Source organism: Castor canadensis, chromosome 6 (genome assembly GCF_047511655.1).
Source record: "Castor canadensis chromosome 6, mCasCan1.hap1v2, whole genome shotgun sequence".
Classification (NCBI taxonomy): domain Eukaryota; kingdom Metazoa; phylum Chordata; class Mammalia; order Rodentia; family Castoridae; genus Castor; species Castor canadensis.
This window is the reverse complement of record NC_133391.1, coordinates 15871440-15893268: the sequence shown is the minus strand read 5'-3', so window position 1 is coordinate 15893268 and position 21829 is coordinate 15871440. Positions and strand designations below refer to the sequence as shown.

Genomic DNA, 21829 nt, shown 5'->3' with positions numbered 1-21829 from the left:
CACAGAAAGAGGGAGTGGGAAGGCGGCCATCTGAGAGCCAAGGAGAAAGACCACAGAGGGAACCACCTGTGCCACCCCTCGATCTTGAACTTCCAGTCTCCAGAAGTGTGAGAAAATCAATTTCTTTTCTTTTTTTTTTTTTTGGGATGGTGGTGGTGGTTTTTGAACTCAGCACCTTCACCTTCAGCCACCCCATCAGCACTTTTCTGTGATGGGTTTTTTCAAGATAGGGTCTCACAAACTATTTTCTTGGGGTTGGCTTAAAACCACAAGGCTCCTGATCTCTGCCTCCTGAGTAGCTGGGATTTCAGGCGTGTATCACTAGTGCCCAGCAAGAAAATCAATTTCTGTTGTTAAGCCAGCCAGTCTGTGGTATTTTGTTATGGCAGCCCGAGTGACAACCGGAGAGAGGTTTGTAGTGAGGTGGCCATCACCCTTAAAGAGAAAAATGGACCCTGGAGGTGGAGGGCAGAACCACCAAGATCCATGAGATCCACCTTGTGACTGGTGACAAGGCTAGAGTCGGCTTGCCTTGGGCTCAGACCCTAGAGTTGCCATGTTTTACCCAAGTGACCCTGTGCAAGTCAGCCAATCATGTTGTGCCTCCATGTCCTCACCTACAGAAGGGAGAGGATAACAATAGTAGCAGTCTCACGGGGTTGGTGTCATTCAAGGAGCTAAAACAGATAGAACGCCAAACATCTGCCCTAGCATAGCACAACTATTCAGCATTGAGCAGCTAGCATGAAGAATTATTTTCCTTCTTTCCCTCCATACAGGTTTGAGGAGCCTGGACAGAGTTCAAAGCAGCCTGGAGAGCCCGAGGACTCAACAGGTATGTCAAAAATAGGCTTAGAAGCCTGAATTGTGGTTCTCCAACGGAATGGTGGTTCTTAAACTGGAGGACACATTTGCATCAACTAGAGGTATACAAAGAGATGGCTGAATCCCTCCCCACTTGTCACCAAAACTGAGCAGATATGTTTCTAACGAGACCTTGGAGGTCCAATGCATACTTTGAGGACCACTGAGCTCAAAACACACAGGTCAGCCTTAGCACATGCCAGGCACACAGCCTGCTTTCAATGAAGGTCCTGGTTGGCATTTTGCCAGTATTGCTTTACCACCCTTCCTGACCTGCTGCAGGGCCACTGGAGAGTCAGACAGTAGACAGCCTTGCTGCTCCACTCACTGTGGCAGAAGGCAAACCATGCATATGGGACAGGAGTGACCCAAAGGATTTCAGCTTCTAAAAACCATCTACTGACTTAATGTTGGTAAGTTTCTTGGCGCACGAAAGCTAGCGAGAAAGTTGGTGCTACAGCTTACACGTGGTGTGTCTCCACCTCAATGTGGCAGAATCAGCGGGTGAGGCCTTTGGGAGGCATTTAGATCACAGGGGCCTCAGGAATGGATTGATGCCACTCTTCAGAGCCTGGGTTTGGTCTCATAGGACTGGGTTGAGGGACATGTTGTTTCAAGTTCAACTAAAGCAACAGCCTAAGAGTTTTATGGGGACACTAGGGAGAGGCCACAATGCACCTAGCAGCATTTAAGAACAAGGGACACTGACTGTCAGGGCTTCTTCTACCACCCCTGCAGTGTGACTCTGGACTTTGTAAGGCACAAGATTATGCCTTTGTATAATTAATAAAACAATTCACACACAATACTTCCTCAAGACACTTGCAATATAGTTCAGGAAATGAGACATGTCCCCAAATTACAATATGCAGTATCACAAGGGAAATGGAACAAATGGACAAAGAAAAATGGCCTCCAAGGAAATGTGCTGCAGATGACAACCTGGGCTGGGAGTGCTCACAGAGTGCTGTGCAAGCTAGACCGAAGGTCTAGGTACATAAGCACAAAGCAAAACACATGAGCACAGAACTGGAGCCGGGCACGGTGGCTCACACTTGTAATTCCAGCTCCTCAAGAGGCAGAGATCAGGAGGATCAGTTCCAGGCCAGCCTGGGCAGACAGTCCATGAGACCTCATCTCAACAAATACAAAGCTGGGCGTGATGGTGCGCACCTGTTATCCCAGCTATGCAGGAGGCAGAAACAGGAAGATCGCAGTCCAGGCTGCCCTGGGAGTAAACATAAGACACTATCTCAAAAATAACACAAGCAAAACAGGGCTGGGGGAGTGGCTCAAGCGCTAGAGCACCTGCCTAGCAAGGAGTAGGCCCTGAATTCAAGCCCCAGTGATGCAAAAACCCAGAATTGGATCTACTTAGGTCCAATCTGGTGACACTGGTGACAAAATCACCAGTGTCATTTTCAAGTGACAAAACAGGCAATTGGGAAGATGCCCTTCATTCAAACCAGAAGAGAAGAGGAAGAACAAGTTGGCGAGTTTCCATGCGGACAGGGTGAGGCGCAGCAGAGGTAGAGAGGGGAAGCAAGGGAGGGCTCTGGAGAAGAAAAGGTGTCAGGGACAGAGTTGTGACAGATGCTGCCATAGAGGGGTGATGGATCCAGGAGATGGAAAGGAGATTCGAGCCACACTTTGGGAGACACAGAAGAGCCAAACATCTTCCCAGGGTACAAACAGCATCACAGGAGCGTGATCAGGTAGAGGGCGGGGCTTCGAGGAGGAGGACAAATGCATTGAGTTTGCAAAACAGTGAGAAAAAGGATTCCCCTTCTGGATGCTTGAGTCTTATGACCTGAAGAAGGGGAGAACCAGGGGTGGGATTAGGGATGCAAACCCCCAAATTTATCTTAACAGGTGCCCAAGTTAGCCAAGTGAAACAAGGTGCAGGCTTACTAGGGACCAAACAAACCTGTGTAGAAGCATCACACCCGTCACCTAAGATCATTCCCGCCCTTCAAGAGGAGCCCATCCTTGCACCTAAGAAAAAAAGGCGCTGTGGCTCAGCAGTACAGCACGTGCCTAGCAGGTGGGAGACTCTGGGTTCCATCCCCAGCACCCCAAAAAGAAGAGGAAGAAAACCAGTGTGCACTAAGGATTCTTTTGGATTTTTTTTCTCACCAAAAAACTCAAAGGAGAAAACCTAAACTCATTTCTGCAAAGATAAATGTTTACCTTCCAGGGTGAGATGAAATTCAATACCGAATTGGCCTAGTGCCATTCGGGAACTTGTGTTTCCTAAGACTTTGATCAACAGTATTGGTGAGCTGAGAAGAGAGACGCAATCGCTCCCCACTCCCCGTCAGGAGGGACTGGTGAGGGAGAACTCCTGCTTCTTAACAATAAAGGAAACACCTGTCACCCAGGCACAGACCAAGAGCTAAGGCAGAAGGCATTATTACAGAATTCTGTCTGGAGCCTACACGTTTGGCGATAGTGTTAATGGCAATGGTGGAGTCTGTGAGGAGATTTCCAAATTCTTTGTGTCTATGTGGAAGAATCCACAGCAGGACATGAGTGTAAGTGTAGTTTATTACAAGTCAGGGAAGGGAATTACAAAAGGGGACATGGGGGGACCAGGTGGGGGCGGAAGCAGAGAGTACTTCTCTTTTCCAGGTGCTTTAAAAACTTACACTACCTATGGGAAGGGAAGAACCTGGTGATTCCTAACCAATAACTGATGAGTGGGCAGGGGATGGGAGGTCCCTGAGCCAGGTGAGGGTGGTTTTAGTTGTCCATAAGATTAATAGCAAAACAGACCAATTACAACCATATATTCTCTAATAAAAGTCTGCATTTTGTGGCCATTGTTAAGCAAAATGGTGATAAGTTGAACACAGCCCTGGGGTACTGTGATAGTGGTTCTGATCACTGAGCAACTGCCAAGGGCTTAACGGGTGGGTAGTGTATCCAGTGAGGATACGCTGGGCAAAGGGATGGTTCAAGGACAAGGAGGGACAGCACAGGAAGGCATGAGGTTTCATCACACTACTCAGAATGGTGCACAATTCAGAACCCATGAATTGCTTACTTCTGGGGTTTTTCATCTAATATTTTGGGCTGAGATTAAGTACAGGTCACAAAAGCTATGGAAAGCTACAATGCAGGTATGGACATGGTGGGTTGGGGGCTTCTATCCTACTAATACTGCAATTCCACCACTGTTTCTTCTGCCGCCCTCCCTGCTGACACTCCCCCAGCAGCTGCTGAGGTCTGGGCATGGCGCTCACTGGGAAGGCACAGGTTGTGACAGCTGGAGGTGAGAAAACAGCACGTATGGGGCATTCCAACTGAAAACCAACACAAAAATGCCTGCCTCTGAGGCAGAGGTTCCATGGTTGCTCTGAGGGCTCTCCTCAGCGAGCCACCCTTAGTGGGGCACACTGGCATCCAGACGATTCCCATATAAACCCAAATGCCTCAGAAGCATGGCTTTGGGGTTTTCCTGTGGTAAAGCACACACGACCAAACTTGGCCACTGGTACCATTTTTAGAAAGACAACCCAGTGGCACTGAGTACATCTACAATGCTGTGCAAGCATCATCACTATTTACTTCCAGAACTTTCCATCAACCCAACATAAACTCTATACCCTTTAGGCAGTTGCTCCCCCATTCTCTCCTCTCCCAGCCCCTGGCAAGCCCCAGTGTGCTTTCTGTTTCCGGGATATTTCATAAAAATGGAGTTGTATAAGCTGGGCACAGTGTTTCACACCTGTAATCCCATCACTCACGATGTTGGGGCAGGAGTATCAAAAATTCCAGGCTCAAAAACAAAGAACAATGGAAACAAAGGGCACTTGCCATAGTGTGTGAGGTCCGGGGTTCAATCTCCAGTACTGCAAAATAAATAAAGAAAGAAAGAAATAAAGAGTAAAACACGTGGCCTGTTGTGTCAGTTTTCAGGTGGGGAGGGGACCAGCATGTGGGTGTGTCTGTGTGTGAATTTATACCCCCAGGCCTTGCTGAAGACCTGCCTCCACATTCCATGGTTCTGATCACCATTTGAGGTCTGGTGGAATGGCTCAAGCGGCAGAGCCTAGCAAATGTAAGCAAGTGTAAGGCCCTGAGTTCAAACCCTATTACTGCCAAAAAAAAAAAAAAAATCAGTGAGTCACTGATCACTATTTTGAGGACTGGTTGACTAGAGGCTTGCCCTGTACCCTAGGTTCCTACTGACCCTTTCAGGCTAAACCCTTGTTTATGGCTTTTTTTCTTTTGGGTGGTACTGGCATTTGAACTCTGGGCCTGAAGGCTTTTGAGCAGGTGCTGACAGGTGCTTTACAACTTGGGCCATGCCCCTGTCCTATTTGCCTTCATTTATTTTTCAGATAGGGTCTCATGACCTCCTACTTCTGCCTCCAATGTAGCTGGGACTACAGGCATTAACTGTCATTCCTGGCTGGCCTGTTGTTCAGAGCCTCATGGGTCACCAAAAGCCATCCCTGTCTGGAAGTGTCTAGCGAGACTGAGATGACTCCTCCTCCCATGGGACCTGGTCCCCAGCTTCTCCAGACTAGTGCAGGCCCCTGATGGGTGATCAATCCTGGTATTTTGTTAATACCCTAGTCTCCCCAGGCCAGCCCTCTGCTGCATCCCTGGGGGGGGTGGGGAGACTCCAAGATCACTGTGGTTGGGGCTTTACAACACTCACCTCAGGAAAACTTGGTCTTTAACACAAGGTTTGTGACACAGACATTAATCAGGACACACTGTGCTTCTGAATGCTTCCCTAAGGCCCTTTCATATTTTCTACATGTGAGAGCCTACTTAGAAACAGCAGAAAAACTAGACCTAAAACACCTGAATTTCCAGGTGTGCCTAAACATCCAGACAACTAAATTATCAAAGCAGCTAAGCAAAGACCAACATCAAAACTTTAAAACACTACTTTTTTTGAGGCAGAATCTCATATAGCCCACACTGGCCTCAAATTTGTTTGTTCTACCGTAGCCTCCTGAGTGCTGGGATTACAGACATGCACCCAGCATTGAAATATTACATTTAAGACTGAAAAAGAAAGCTAGAGTGGGGAGAAATATGGTTGTATGATATACAGGTTTCTTCTTAGATAAATGGAGATAGTAAGTTTCAGAATATGTTACTTGTGGGAGCTGAAGTTTATGCAACCTGAGGGAATTATCTCACAAAAAAGTATCTATCATCTATCTATCATTTATCTATGTATGTATGCTATCCATCCATCCATCCATTTATCTATCTACCTATCTATTTTTGTGTGTGCTACTGGAAGTTGAAATCCAGGTCTTGCTTACTAGGCAGGTGCTCTACCACTTGAGCCACACTCCCAGCCCTTTTTGCTTTAGTTATTTTTCAGGAAGGATCTTGCTTTATGTCCAGGCTAGCCAGGACCTCGGACCTCCTATTTGTGCTTCCTTGTGCAGCTGAGATGACAGGTCCCATTGGTTGAGATAGGGTCTCACAAAGTTTTTGCACAGACTGGCCTCAAACCACCATCCTTAAAATCTCTGCCTCCCAAATAGTTAGGATTGCAGGCATGAGCCCGGCCTGCTTTACTTGTTTTTTGAGTAGGGTCTCGTACTCCTTTTGCTTGGGCCTTCTATTTACACCTCCTGCATAGCCAAGATCAGAGATATACACCACCAGGTTCAGTTTATTGGTTGAGATGGGGTCTTGCTAACTTTTTGCCTAGGTTGGCCTTGAACCTCCATCCTCCCTATCTCCCGTAGTTGGGTTTAAAGATCTGAGCCACAGCATCTGACTTAAGAAAACAATCTCGTCTTTTGTAAACTTTACAAAAATCCATGTACATGCAAACACACCACCAGGGTCCCTCTGATGGCCTTGAGGGGTATTCATGTGAGTGAGGAGCTCAGAGGGGAAGGCTGATCTCCCCAAAGCTAAGAGGATTTCCTGCTGACAGTCACCAGTTTTCATATACCCTGATACTAGGCTTGTCTCTATTGCTAACGAAATACATATGTGCCCAGACTGCTAACCGAGCTAACTGAAAATGCTAGCTAATCAGAAAGTGCTCCCCAACACCACTGAGCCAGCTTCCATCCCCGATCCCTGGGCCATGGAGCCAGGCTGTCCTGTAAATGTAACATTCGTGGGTTTTGTGTCAAGGCTTGTCAATTCTCTTAAGGGCCTCGTGCTATGCAATCACCTTCCCTGTGTCAACTCTCTCTGTCCTCTTAGTAACTCTGTCAGGTAAGAAGATTATTATCTCCATCTATGAGTGAGGAAACTGAGGCATGGAGTGGGTGCTATGGTCTGAATGTTTGCATCTCCCCCCAAAATTCACAAGGTGAGCTGCAATCCCTCCATGTGGTGGTGTTAAGAGGTGGAGTCTTGGGCAGATGACCAGGCTACGAGGGCCCCACACTCATGAAAGGGAGGTCATGCTTATAAAAAGAGGCCCCCAAGGGGAGCTGGTTGGTCCATTCCACCATGTAAGGTTGCAAAGGAGGACTCGAACCTCACCAGACACCACGAATGCTTTGCCTTTACTTGAACTTCCCTGCTCCCCCAAATCTAAGTGATAAATCTGTATTGTTTACTAATTACCTAGCCTAAGGTGCTTTGTTACAGCATCGGAAAGGGCCTATTATAGTGGTCAGTAATGTTCCCCAGGTCAACCAGCATGTAAGTGCCATGCCTGCACACCTGACTCCTGGACGTGAGTGATGTTGTGACACCAGAGGGTCCATGTCACCCTTTTTGGGCCTGACACCAGTTTGTGCTGAGAACTGGCCCCTTCTGGTACCGGAAGGGCACCCACGCATTTGCTGATAGATAATTAATTACCTGTGTAATTATTCTGTCACATGGGGGTGGGTGGGAACCCAATGTGAGTAGGTGTAAGGCAGGCTAAAATTAGGAAAAGTTCGGGACTCATAGAAACTAAACATTACATCTTAGATTAACCCCGCTCTGGCCCAGGGACCACCCTCACCTGGTGCAAGAACCGCCCATGCCCCTCCCTACTCATTGATTATGGATGGGAATCACCTGGTTCCTCCCTTCCCATGGGTTAGCATAGGTTTTAAAAGCACCTGGAGATTCCACCTGCACCCACCATGCTCCGTTTGTAACTTCTCTTCCCTAACTTTTAGTAAACTCTGTTAACAGCCATGTGTCCCACTGTGGCTTCTTCTCTACAGGACACAAGGACTTTGGGAGTCCTCTGATCACAGATTGCACCAGCACCATTAACATTTGCAAAGAGCCCAAAGAGCTCACCCCATTCTGCTCTGAACCTGCAGCTCTCCACACTAATTCCCGATGAGAAGCAGAGGTTAGGTCCACAGCCAGGTGAGGGGAGTTGGCCAGTGAGGGATGACAGAAGCACAGACCCAGTCTCAGGACTGTCTTCCACCAACAGAAGTTAACACTTTCTTTTTTTGGGGCAGCACTGGGGTTTGAACCAACAACCTCGTGCTGGCTAGGCAAATGCTCTACCACTTGAGCCATGCCTTGAGCCCTTTTTGCTTTCGTTTCTTTTCAGATAGAGTCTCACGCTTTCGCCTCAGCTGGCCTTATTGACATCGATCTTCCTATCTCTACCTCCTGCACAGATGGGATTACAGGCATGAACCACCATACCAGCCATAGTCAATGCTTTCTAGAGCAGAGGCTCACAGGCTGATCAAGAGGACTTGATAGAGAGGGTGTCCAGGGAAGCTTCTGGGCTTTAGACAGTACCACCAGACCATGAAGGAGCCATAGTGATAAAAAGAGCCTTGTGACAGACCTCAACTGCCATGGCATTGGTGTGTCCACCTCTGAAATCCTGGCTTTGAAGCCTATCCAGGGTGAGGAACCACATAAGCAAAAAAAAAAAAAAAAATTCAGGGCAAAAGAACACAGATGGCAGCTGTCATGCGTGTTTTATTCTCTGGACACCTTGTGGCTTTGCAGGCTTAAAAACAGCCCTTGCTGACTATAGGGAGGAGGGCTGGGGCGCCAAGAGCAAGTCCGTTCGGGAAGAACGGGGGAGAATTAAAAGGGATGCTTTTACTGGGTCTGAAAGCATTTTAAGGGTGATTCCATAGCAAGATCAAAGTGAGGACGAAAGAAAGCAACAGACTGAAAGGAAAAACAAAAAGACGTGAGGTGCGAAATACCAAAGCTGAGACGAAATGTCACAGCAAGTCATGCGCTTAGGAGAAACAGTGGAAAAGGACTGGATCTCTACCTGCGATCCCTGTGTCAGGACAGTCTCCTTCACTGCTTCTTCTGTTTATAAAATAAATACAAGTCACCCGAATCAGCAGGGAAGTGGACAATACCTCCAGGTGGGGCCTCTCCAAATTAAAAGTCATCCCCCCATCCTGCCCCATTCAAAGGTAGGTGAAAGCCTGGTGTTTGCAGCTGAGACTGAAAATAACAGGTTAATGTAAGCAGTAAGATTTGTCCCAGGGTGGCACATTCATTCTGCTGCTTATTTATGGCGAAATTGATTGTGAATGCTCTGAAGTCAGCCAGGCTCTTCCTTGAATAGCAAGAGTCACAGTCACAGAGGAGGGACAGCAGACATCGCTGAAGAAATGCAAGGTCCCGGAGAGAGCAGGGCTGCGTCTCAACATCCAGTCATTTCTCCCTGGTATTTCCTTTCAAGGCAGTTGACAGCCAGGGAATGGGAGTAACTGAACCAAATCACCTGGCCAGGTCCCCCTTCTCTGGCATTGTGGGGTCCCCTGGAGTGAGAGCCCTGAATCCTATGCACGGCAGTACGCTTCAAACGTCTTCCTTAAGGAGCTGCACAGCACGGAAATGATCTCAAACAGCAGAGCTGAATGTGTCTCATGTCTAGCCAGGGGTGACTGTCAAGACGTGTGACAACCAGAAGCACAGGCACCAGCCAGTCAGAACAGATGTGGCCCGGACTGTCACAGCAGGATATCTGGTAATAAAAGCTCTGCTGATGTCTGATAAAGCTAGGTCTTCCCACACTTCACAGTCATGTGGCCTAAAAACTCACTGGTGACTTTAGGGACACGAAGAGGGCATGCGTGGGACAGGATGAAAACGGAGTGGTCTCAAGGAGGAAGGGTGCTGTGGATTGTAGACTCCATGTCCTATGTGAGGTCTGGGGATAGCTAGGGAAGGCATGAAAGACACAGTAAACATTTAATATGGACAATGATTCCTATCTAATAGCACTGTGCTATAGTTTGAATATGGTTTGTTGCCACCAAAACTCCTGGTGTGGAAGGGCTGAGGGTGGAGCCTTGTGGCTGGTGCGATCCTTCTGATCTCAGTCTCCCAAGTAGCTGGGATGACAGGCACAAGCCACCAGCACTTGGCTTATAGAACATTCTTGAAATCATCAAGTTATAGTGACAAGAACAGATTCGTGATGTCCAGCTGTTGGGTATGGTGACAGAGGGATGGAAAGAGGGAGTGAGTGCAGTAGAGCATGTCTATATTTGATTGGGGTGGTAGTTACACAAATCTACATGCATGATTAAAAACTGTAGAATTACACAGACACACACATAAAACTTGAATAAACTCTTTGGATTGTACCAAAGTCAATTTCCTGGTCACGACCGTGTACTATAGTTTGTCAGATGTGACCATGGTAGGGGGAAAGGAATTAAGTGAAAGCACTTACTGTAACTTCCTATGAATTTATACTTATTTCAAAATGAAAAGGGTTTTTGCTGCTCTGATTGCTATTTGAAGCCAGAGGGCCTGTGAGCTTTGGCTGGAGTTCCCACACTGTCTTCTGGGTCAAGGTATATCCCATCCTTATCCTCTGCTCCCCACAGCCCAAAGTACACAGTGTGAAATGTAAATGCATAACCTAATTGTGATTACAGACCCACAGGGCGGATGCTGTCACACTGCAGTGACCTGCTTAAGGGGCAACAACAAGAATTACTTCTGATTAGGAAGTCTCTTTACAGGCAGGGGGTGGCAGGTGATGTTTGTAGAATGAGTGTGGCCGAGCATGTAGCTGTGTGATAACAAGGTTGTCTCCTGGCTCTGTCACACAGAGCCTCAGCAGCACAGAAGAATGTTAACTCCCCCAAACACGATACTCTCCTATCTCTGCAATTATAAATCACGAAGAAAAGCCGACAATGCCAAAGCTGGATTCTTCTCCAAAATCCCTTTTGATAGACCACAGGGTATAACCTTCCACTCGAAAAAGTTTTCTGATCTGAGCTATCCTGCTTTCAACCTGTGGACACAACCAAGCAAGAGAAAAGGCTGGCTGGGCACCAGTGGCTCACGCCTGTAATCCCAGCTACTCAGGAGGCAGAGATCAGGAGGATCAAGGTTCAAAGCCAGCCCAGGCAAATAGTTTGAGACACCCTATCTCCAAAAAACCCATCACAATAAAAGGGCTGGTTGAGTGGCTCAAGTGGTACAGTGCCTGCCTAGCAAACGTGAGGCCCTGAGTTCAAACTCCAGTACCACCAAAAAAAGAGAGAGAGAGAGAGACAGAAAAGAAGAGAGACAAACTGTTCACCTTGGCTCAGGGAGCTGGAGGATTCAGTCCACGAGCAGCTGGTCCTGTTGCTTTGGGACTGTGGGAGGAAGAGAATTGTGGGAGCACTGCATGGCCAAGCAGAACTGTTCACCTCCAGGTGGGAATGTAAAAGAGGAACGGGTTGGGGTCCCTCATCCCCATGGGGAGCACAGTCCCCGTGACTGAGCCTCCCATTCCATCTCACCTTGCCAAGCCTTTAACACCTGGGTCTTAGGGAGACATTCCACATCCAAACCACAGCTAGTGATTTCTGAACCAAACCCAAAGCACTACAGTGCTGAAGACAAAATACTTGCGTGATCCCAAACTAGGAAACCTGCGGAACGGTGACGAAGGAAGAACAATCATCTCTGCAACTGGGCAGTTGCAATGAACTTTAACCTCTCGGTGTGCTGGGCTCTGGGACGAGGATGGAAGAAGGTGTGACACTTGTACCAAGCACCTTACAGTCCACAGGCGAGCAGTTGACAAATGCAACACAGCACGGTAAGTGCTGTGCCAGGGTCCCCAGTGTGGCCGCGCCTCAGAAATCAGGGTGGGGACATTCTGTGTGGATGCCACTATGTCGATATTCACGGGTGAGCTCTAGCAAGCAGGTCAGGAATGCCAGAAGCACACTTAACCTCCTTTATAACACCAGCACGATATGCGGCATGTGCTTTCCGTGTGCGCGTGTGTGTTACTGAGGCTTTGAACTCAGGGCCTCTCGCTTGCAAGGCAGTCACTCTACCACTTGAGCCACTCCAACAGCCTTTTTTTATCTTGTGATGGGTTTTTTTTAGATAGGGTCTCGTGAACTATTTGCCTGGGCTGGCTTTGAACCTCGATCCTCCTGATCTCTGCCTCCTGAGTAGCTGGGATTACAGACGGGAGCCACGGGCGCCTGGCTTCTTTCAGACTTTTTGGCATATGGAACCAGGATTGCTACTCTAATATCTCATCTGCGGCCATGAGGTTTACATGAATACTAGTACCATGACACCCAGATGGTTGGTCTGACCACCTAGACGCCTATTAGGTGGATAACGGGCAGGTGGCACGTCTACCACAGATACAGCGGACAAAGAATGGCTCAAACGCAGAACCCTGCAAGATTTCATCAAACCACTCAGACCAGCGCACAATTTAAAACTTATGAATTGTTTATTTCTGGAAATTTCCATTTAGTATGTTTAGACCTTGGTTGGTGACTGCCAATTGAAACTGCAGGAAGTCCACTTGCAGGTGAAGGGAGACCGCTGTTTTACCGCTAAACCTCGCAACAAAAGCCCTGCGTGAGGCTTTTTACTCCAGTTTACTCAAGACGATCAACGTTAAGTGCCTTGGTCAAGACTACACGGTTTGGACCCAAATCTGACTGCACACTTTCTTCCATGTGCTGTTGCTTTAAACACAGAAGGTCATGAGGGAAGTTTAAGAAAACAGTTTCAAAACTATTGATAAGACTCCTGAGAGAGTGTGAGGACCAGAATCACACAGATGAAGACACTTCTAAATCGTTAGAAGGAAACCTGATGACAAAAGTTGCACCTCACTGAGCTGTGAAGACACAGGAAGCTTACACACACACACACACACACACACACACACACACACACACACACACACACGAATAGACATGAGGCATGAGGACATTCCACTATGCAGCCATCACCACAGCCCCAGCCATCTTTATCAGGCTGAACTTCCACACGCATTGAATAACAAATCCCCACTCCTTCTCCCCAGATCCTGGTTGTCTAATAGTCACTTAAGAGGTCATTATGAGGCAGGGCATGGTGGTGCACACCTATAATCTCAGCACTCTGGAGACTGGGGCAGGAAGTTCCAGTCCCATTCTAGGTCAGTCTGGGAGGGCTACATAGGCAGAGCCTATCTTAAATGTCAGCAAAAAGAGGTTGTTATGAGCTGACATCTCTGGACATCTATACAGAGGAGAGAAAAGAAGTAGAAAGTAACAAGACATTGTGGAAACAGACTGTGTGGGCAGAAAGAAGTTAAAAACAAAACAAAAATATTATAGGCATTCTCCAGGGGATGAAGAAACGTTGCTTCCATTAAATAAGGTGATATGTTATAAAAAAGGAACTTCTGGAGAATAAAAATGATCGCTTGGGAGTAAAACCATGATAGCAGACAATTAAGAACTGAATAGAAGGGAAGAAAGGAAAACCGAGGGAAAGTGCACAGCGTAGAGCAGAAAGACCTGAAGAGAAAAGACAGGGAAACGATGGGGTCGATTGGGCTGTCCCAGGCCTGGATAATGGGAAATGCAGAGAGAGAGAGAGAGAGAGAGAGAGAGAGAGAGAGAGAGAGAGAGAGAGAGAGAGAGAAGAGGGAAAAAGGGAAGGGTTATCAATTAAAAATTCCAGTGCATTTTGCAGAAACTGACAGCAATTAGGTTCCAGGTAGAAGATGAGATGTGTCCAGCCAAATGGATGAAAGCTGACTCACCCCAAGGCTCATTGCAGTAAAATTCAATGAAAATAAATGTTCTGCGAGTTTCCAGTAAGGAGTTTAAAAAAAAAAACCATGGAAGAGATGAAGAATAAGAATGCCTTTGGTGAAGAAGGGAGGGAGAGAGAGAGGAGGAAGCAGAGGAGGAGGGAGAAGAAGGAGAAGAAACAGTGGAGCAGGTCGTCACAATTCTCAGATTAGGACTTGTAACTCCAGCAGGCTGTCCATCAGGGAAGGCTGTGGCTGGCCATGGATGATGGCCAGTGGTTTTCTCTGCCTTTCAGTCTTTTTAAGAAGCTTCTAGTCATTGAATTTGACCACAGTAGGCCTGGGAAAGGCATGAAGTATAGCACAGCAGAGGAGGGAGGGAGCTCCTGGAGACTGGGGACCCTTCCCAAGTGACACAATGGCCAGCTGAAGCTGTGTGGCCTGTGGCACACACACTGAGGCTAGCACTTGCCCTGCAAACCTGCCACTAGCCAGGCTGAGGACCTGGTGCCTGGGTGAGTGTCATTCCCCACTCTGTAATTGGGCGTGCTGACCACAGCCCTCTGGCCATGCTGCTGCCTGGGTCCCTGTGTCCACACTACGGCCCTGGCAGACACTTCCCCGGTGCTGAGCTCATACTCCTTAAGCTCACTGAGCACTGAGCTGTCCACAGCAGACAGCTATCATCAACTCAGAAAAGCACATGGTTGACATTCTGGTCTGTACCCTATAGGACAGCAGGTGTTTATTAATAAGTATGTTAAAAAATAACTAGAGGAGCCAGGAAAACTAAGCAAGAAGAAGAAGCAACAGGCATGCAGATTAGAAACTTCAACCATCACTGTTGGAGAGTGGTGTGAGATATACGCATATACACACATGAATTTTTCCATATGTGTGAACATTTACACACAGACACAGAAAGCCCTACAGTATCACCAGATAGAGGTGATAAAGAATTCAGCAAAGATATAAAAGATACAGGATTGATACACAAAAAGCAGTTGTTTGTATACTGTAGCAATGAAAAACCCAAAATTGGAATTAAGAAAACAATTGTTTACCATAGCACTAAAAACAATAAAATATTTAGAAATGAATTCAACCAAGAGATTGTAAGACTTGTAGACTGAAAACTGTAAAACACTGTTGAAAGGGATTAAATAAAACCTAAATGAATACAGAGATGTCTGTGTCATGGATTTGTCTTTAATTAAGATGGTCGTACTTCCCAAATTGATCTACAGATTCACTGCAATTTCTAACGAAATTCTAGTGGCCTTTCCTGGCAGAACGTGTAAGCTGGTTCCAAACTTCATATATAAATACAGGGACCCAGAATACTCAGCTTCTCTTTTGCCAGTACTGGGGATCGAACTCAAGGCTTGACACTCGTTAGGCAGGTGCTCTAGCACTTAAGCCACACTCTTAGCCCTTTTGCTTGTAGTTTGTTTTTCAGATGGGGTCTCATGCTTTTGCCTTGACTGGCCTTGGACTAAGATCCACCTACCTTCTCTTCCTGAGAAGCGTGGATTACAGGTATGTGCTACCAAGCACAGACACACAAACGGTTTTTAAACAGAACAAGGCTGGACAACTCTCAGTTCCCATTGTAAAATTTAAAATGTATTACAAAGCAACAGTTATCAAGGCATACATATAAACACCTGGATCACTAACTCTCAGATTTACATCCGGGTGCTTCTGACAAGATGCTGTGCACATTTAATGAAAGAAAGGACACAGTCTCTTCAGGGAATGGAGAAGGACCCTAGCTCAAATTATATATAAAAATTAATATGAAGAAAGACCCAAACATTAGAGCTAAAAGTATGAAACTTTCAGAAGAAAACATAAGTATAAATCTTTGTGGTCTTGCATTAAGTAACTGGTTTTTTTTTTTTTTTGGTGGCACTGCTATTTGAACTCAGGGCCTCACACTTGCTAGGCAGGTGCTCTACCACTTGAACCACCCCACCAGCCCTTTTTTGTGATGTTTTTTTCAGCATAGAGTCTTGGGAACCATTTGATCAGGGCTGACTTTGAACCGTGATCCTCCTGATCTCTGCCTCCTGATTAGCTGGGATTACAGACGTGAGCCACTGGTGCCCAGAAGCCAACTGTTTCTCAAATATGATGCAACAGCTCAAGCGCTCTAAGGAAAAGCAGACAAAATGAATGGAATCCAAATTAAAAACTTTCATGCACCAAAGGATACTATCTAGAACACAAAACATCCATAGGAATGAAATAAAATGTTTGCAAAAATATTTGCAGAATTCATTTAATAAGGGAAAGTATCCAGATTACATATATTAAAAAATTGGGGCTGGTGGAATGGCTTAGAACACCTGCCTGGCAAGTGTAAGGCCCTGAGTTCAAACCCCAGTACTGCCCCCCACCAAAAAGACAAGTCAACAATAAAAAAGTCAACTAATTTTTACCATGGGCAAAGTATTTGAATAGATGATGGCAGATGAGCACATAAAAAGATACACAAATAATTATCCATTAAAGAAACACAAATTGAAACCACAAAATACCACCTCACACCAGCTAGGACAGCTGTAATCATTAAAAACAAAAATAACAAATGCTGTCAAGGGTGTGGAGAAATGGGGCCCCGTATGCTCCTGGTGACAGTGTGAACGGTGCAGCTGCTGTGAAAAGCAGTCTGGCGGTTTCTGAAAAAGTTAACTGTGGAGTTGTCAAGTGACTCACAAAGACCACTTCTGGGCATGTCCCCAAGGAATCTGTCCATACAACATCTCCTCCATGGTGTGCCCTGTGCTGTTATTCCTAATAGCCCCAAAGCACAGGCAGCCCATACATCCAATAGCCGTAAGTGTATAAGGAAAATGTGCCCCTATCCAGCAGAATACTGCTCAGCCATGAAAAGGGAATGACAGATATGCTACGTCATGGATAAACCTAGAAAACACTGCAGGTGCCTTCACTACAAAGCCAGGCACAAGGCCACAGGCAGAGTTTATTCATTGTCAAATGTCCTGAGCAAGCAAATTCATAAAGACCACGGGGCATGGAGGGGGGAATTTGGAAAGACTGTTACAGGTACAAGTGTTCTTTTGGGGTGGATGGGTTGTTCAGGAATGAGATAGTGATGACAGGACAAAACATCAAGAACACACTGAAAGTCACGGAACTGCACGCTTTATAAGGGTGTGTTTCGTGTTATGTGAATTAGATCTCAATTAAAATAAGGGGAACAAATATGAAAAGTCTAGGCATGCAATAATGTCGGGGTATGTTAAAAAAAGACTTATGAGCAATATAATCCTGTACACCTGAATTTCCCCACCTGTCTCCTCAAACAAAAATAAAGGCAAAAAAAAAACTAAGACGTTAAAGATCTGAACAAAGACTGAGACGCAGAGAACACAGACAGGTAAGACCCACCCAGACGAGCCAGCTGGATGCTGAAGGAGGAAGAGCAGGAAGAGGATGAGAAGGCTTTCAGATCTTTGAAGATGAGATAACTGCGACAGGAAGTGAAGGAGAGGCAGGTTTCCAAGGGCCACAGGAAGGACGGAGTCATGACTGGACTGACTGAGTTGCTGGGTCAGAGTGACCTTGGGTACCACCTAGGAGAGGGAGCTCAGGGGACAGGGAGTTGTCCAGGACTGGAGCCCTGGCTCTGGGGCTCATGAGAACACATGGTGGAGGAACACGGCCTCTGTGTCCTAATCCTGAGAAGCTCGAGTGACCCTAATTTAAGCAGGGAGCCAAGGTAGGGGAAGAGCAGTGGCAAAGGGCAGGTAGAGGGAGCATCAGGAAGAGAAAAAGCCCAGCCAGGAAACCCCCAGCAATGTCTACTGTGGCCAAAAGCCGTACTGATTTGGTGAGAAGTGAGCACGGCCAGTTTTGCCTGAGCGATTTCACTGTGAGGCAGAGTACAGGGTGCTGAGGACCAGAGACTGACAATTTCTGAGGAAGTTAACCACAAAACTGTCAATGGTCAATAGGCAAAGTCAATGAACCAAATGATAAAAGTACAAAAAAAGTAAAGTGCTCTAGAACGAGGGAAAGCCCCCAGTCCCGGCTCACTTTGTATACTGATCCTGACTCACCTGGCTTTATCTACCTCTTCCCTGAGCCCAGCCTGAGTTCTCCTATAGCCTAAGAATGGACCAGTCTGACTTTGTTAAAATGATGTTTGTAGGCACTTTTAGAATCAAAAGAAAATGGTAATGTTTTACATTTGAGGGAGAAAAAAGTAGAACCTAACTTGTTTACCTTCCAGCATCTGAGCTTTGTAAAATGTGGATGAGGCGTGAATGAATCCGCAGTTGCCCCTAGTTGGTCTTCGTGATGTTTGTGTTTTGCAATTATATTTTGCTTTTTGATATGTTCAAATCTTTCTACAAAGAACATGCCTTATTTTTAAGATCAGAAGACAAAATTATTAGGCGGGAACAAAATAATGTTTTAATCAAACTTGGACAGAATGTGAGCGAAGAAATATCACCGTTAGAAGCTCTAAATTCAGGGCAAAAAATAAAAGGGGGTGTGTGTTGTGCTTTCAAGATAAAGGGGAGTTTCATAAAGGTAGCAACCACCACTGATAACAACGGCGTGCAGACACAAACCTGCAGCCACCAAAGAAACGTCAACGAGATGCCAAAATCAAACGTTAGAAAAGAACACAGGAAGGAGATTTTTAAAACACCATTAGCACAAACACTTAAGAAAATAAACTCATAGTCTAGCTACATACACAAAACTGATGTGTGGCAGGAACTCAATTCCACGATTACCATGTGTGTGGGGGGGTACAGTTTTTAAGTAAACACAGAACATTTTACAAAACTCGGTAACTCTAGATACAAAGAATATCTTGACACAATAAAAAATAGTCAATTCCTCTTCTAGTTAAAGGGTAGGCATTTCTGGGCTGGAAAAAATAGTGAGACTGGAAGCAGGGAATGACAAACATAAATGGCATTGATATAGTCAACCATGGCCTCCCAAGTATTTGTGGATGAGGAAAAAGGATGAAGAAGAATTAACTTCATGATCTGACTGAACTGAACATTTCCCTTCTATTTCCCCTCAACCACCAGTCATTTTTATTTAGATCTGAAATGTGAACCATTGAAAAAGTAGTGCTGGGTGTGGTGGCTCACACTTGTAATCCCAGCTATGCAGGAGTCAGAGGTAGGTGGATCCAGACCCAAGGCTGGCCCAGGCAAAACTGGGAGACCCTCTCTGAAAAAAAAACAAAGCAAACAGAACTGGTGGGTGTGGCTCAAATGGTACAGTGCCTGCCTAGCAAGAATGAGGTACTGACTTCAAAGCCTAGTAATGCTCAAAAAACAGAAAAGAAAGAAATGGTACTTTCCAAGTGGGTTTGGTTGTTCACCTAGTGGTTCTCAAAGTGTTGCTCCCATACCATGCAAATTCTCAGCCCAAACCCAGACCTTTTTTTCCTTATGGTTGTGCTAGGTGGGGGTGCACTGTGACATTTACAAAAGTGCTTACAATATATCATAGTTGAATTCACCCCTCCATCATTCTCCTTTAACCCCCCATTCCTGGAATAGTTTCAATAGGTCCCATTTTTCCATTTTCATACATGTGTACACAGTATTTCCTCCATATTCACCCTCCCACACCCTTTCCTCACCTCCTCTCCCCTGCACTGGTACCAACCTCTCCCTGAGGCAGGACCTGTTCTGCCCTCCTGTTCTCCGATTTTGTAAAAGAAAAAAAAAAAGATATTTCTATTTGTTTAAGATAGCTGAACAGGGAGTTTCCTTGTGACATTTCCATGTATATATGTATTATAACCTGAATTGGTTCATCTCTTCCATTTTTCTCCTTTCTACCTTAGTCCCCTTCTTATGGTGATTTCAACAGGTTTGAAAATTCTATATTCATTCTTGTATAGAGTACATCACCCATCTTCACCTTCTTCACTTAGCCCAGGTCTTTTCAAGCAGTACTTGCTCTGGGGTGGGGCTCCAGAAGGTTCTCATGCTAGCACATCTGATGGAAGGAAAGGTGTACAAACATCCCAGCTCTCTCTCCCTACAGCAGGCTCACCCAAGGGTGGCTTCACACCCGCTCCTGGGGCCCCCAGTGTACTCAGATTGCGCTGCTTACAGTGGGTGTTGTTTTGGGGTGGCTTCCCTCCCCATTCTTACACCCCGTGCTCCCTGCATGCTCTTTCACCTCTTAAATGACCCCCTTGCACTCACATCTCAAGGTCTGCTTCTGGGGGACCCAAACTAAAATGCCTACTGAGCCCACTTAGTGTCCAGCTGTCCCTGGGACGCTGGTCTCTCATATGGAGCGGGGATCCCGCTGAGACTGGCTGGGTCTGCCAAGCCTCCTCCTCCTCCTGTTCTGGTTGGGCTCTGAGACTTCCTCCAGGGGCAAAGTTGGCTCTGCTGTCTGGGATCTTGTCTGGGTCACCTCTGGCCACTTTGCCACTGGCCCCTTCTCCAGCCCTACCAGCTTCATCATTCGCTTCCCCACAGGATGGGACTCATTGCAGGCCCACTACCAGCTGCGCCCTGCGCACCAAGGCTGTACCTAGCACAGGAAGTCCAGATGTGCAAGATGGAGTGCCATGGAGATGGTGTGCTGGAAGGTGTGTCGATAGGCAGCAAGGTGCCCAGCTAGCACAAACAAGGATGCCAGAAAACCCTGACATCTCCTAGGTGACAGGTTGGGACAGAGTGGTATGTTAGCCAGCACATAGAGAGGGCGGTAGGAACAGCAGAGACCTGGCAGTACTGCTGAAATGAGGGGTCTGCAGAGGTTCCAACGGGTTGGGGCAGCTGCAGAGGAGGGCACCGTGAACCACACCAGGGAGGGAGACTTTGCTGCAGGATTCAGAGTTTTCCAGGAACTGAAAGAATTTTCCTCTTGCAAGAAGACCACTAGTGTCAGGCTCAGAAGAATCTACAGAAAGAGCAAGTGCACTATAACGCACGTTCTATATATAGTCTACACAGACTACGTGTGTAACAGTGGATCTGCTCCGTGGAACTCGGGGAGGAGGGGAAGGGAAAGAGAACGACAGAGCATCAGTGATGTCATGAAACATCACATCTGTGGAGGTGGAGGACGTAAGGATGTGCACTGAAAGCTGGTGAAATGGGGGGTGGGAGGTGAAGGGGTGAGGGAGAGCAATGGGAGGGGCTGAATGGACCAAAGTAAAGTAGACTCACAGCGGGGTCACATCGAGAAATGCCTTTGAACATCAACTTAGATATTAATAATGAAAGATGGGACTGTGACATACGTACAGTGTGGGGGGTGTACTTGTGGGAGGGGGAATGAAGGAGATGAAGGTGAGGGAATGTGGTGGATGGACTTATATAGAACAAAGAAACCTCTTGCAATTGCTTTAAGTGGAGTGGGGAGGTGGCAAGGGGAAGAGACGATGGGGGTGATGTAACTAATCTGCCATATAAGCCTAATCAGAACTGTCAGTATAATCCCCTGTACACCAAATAAATAATAATTTTAAAAAAAGAATTTACATCTAAGGAAACAGCCCAAGATAAAGGGAGAAAAACAGGGATGTGAAAATCTACCAGACTCCAGTGCACACACACTGGAGGCCCTGGAAAGGCAGACTGCCCGGCCCGGCCCGGGAAACTCAAGCCCTTGGGGCACTGGGTTCCTTTCACCTTCTGAGCTGATTCAGACCGAAGCTCGTGAAGATAATCAGGTTGCAAACAGGACCCGGCATTACCTCCTCCTGACCCCCTGGCAGAGACCCCCTCAGAGAACAAGGGCTTAGTGTCCTGCTGAGTGTGTCCAGGTTTCTCCCTGCAGGGAGCACAGTGAATTTTCTAGGCTGGGAGCCAATACAAAGGCACAGTTATAACGTACACCTCTACCACACCTCAACACCACGCCTTCGTCTGACAGCCTCCCAGGACCTCCTATGAGTTTGTTACCACCATCCGACATTTGCTTGTTGTGTGTTTTTAATGGATCCATTGTTTCTGTTAGTGCTGAATTCCACAACACTGCTCGTTT

At 46.6% G+C, this 21829-nt stretch overlaps 1 protein-coding gene across 5 annotated transcripts in view; it reads right to left on the bottom strand.

Moving 5' to 3' along the window:
- The window catches only part of Galnt17 (polypeptide N-acetylgalactosaminyltransferase 17), a 433611-nt gene that overhangs the window by 220261 nt on the left and 191521 nt on the right, over positions 1-21829 (bottom strand). The gene's annotated exons all lie outside the window — the stretch shown is intronic.